The sequence below is a fragment of the Trichechus manatus genome, unplaced genomic scaffold (genome assembly GCF_000243295.1).
Source record: "Trichechus manatus latirostris isolate Lorelei unplaced genomic scaffold, TriManLat1.0 scaffold00005, whole genome shotgun sequence".
Classification (NCBI taxonomy): Eukaryota; Metazoa; Chordata; class Mammalia; order Sirenia; family Trichechidae; genus Trichechus; species Trichechus manatus.
Window position 1 is genome coordinate 515857 of NW_004443941.1, and position 722 is coordinate 516578.

The following is a 722-nucleotide window of genomic DNA, read 5'->3' on the forward strand; positions in this document are numbered from 1 at the left end:
AATGAAAAAGATGAAGAGAAAATACATAAAGAAAAACTCAGCACAGAAAATTAAGTGAAACAAAGAAACTGTGAACAACACACACAAAAAGACATCAAAATGAAAGCACTAAACTCATACCTATCAATAATTACGCTGAATGTAAATGGACTAAATGCGTTAAGAAAGAGACAGAGAGTGGCAGAGTGGATAAAAAACATGATTCGTCTATATGCTGCTTACAAGAAACACACCTTAGACTCAAAGACACAAACAAACTAAAACTCAAAGGATGGAAAAAATATATCAGGCAAACAACAGTCAAAAAAGAGCAGGAGTGGCAATATTAATCTCTGACAAAATAGACTTTAAAGTAAAATCCACCACAAAAGATAAGAAAGGACACTATACAATGATTAAAGAGTCAATACACCAGGAGGACATAACGATAATAAATATTTACGCACCCGACGACAGGGCTCCAAAATACATAAAACAAAGTCTAACAGCACTGAAAAGAGAGATAGACAGCTCCACAATAGCAGGAGAAGACTTCAACACACCACTTTTGGTGAAGGACAGAATATCCAGAAAGAAGCTCAACAAAGACACAGAAGAGCTAAATGCTACAATCAACCAACTTGAGCTCGCAGACATATACCGAACACTCCACCCAACAGCAGCTAAGTATACCTTCTTTTCCAACGCACATGGAACATTCTCCAGAATAGACCACGTATTAG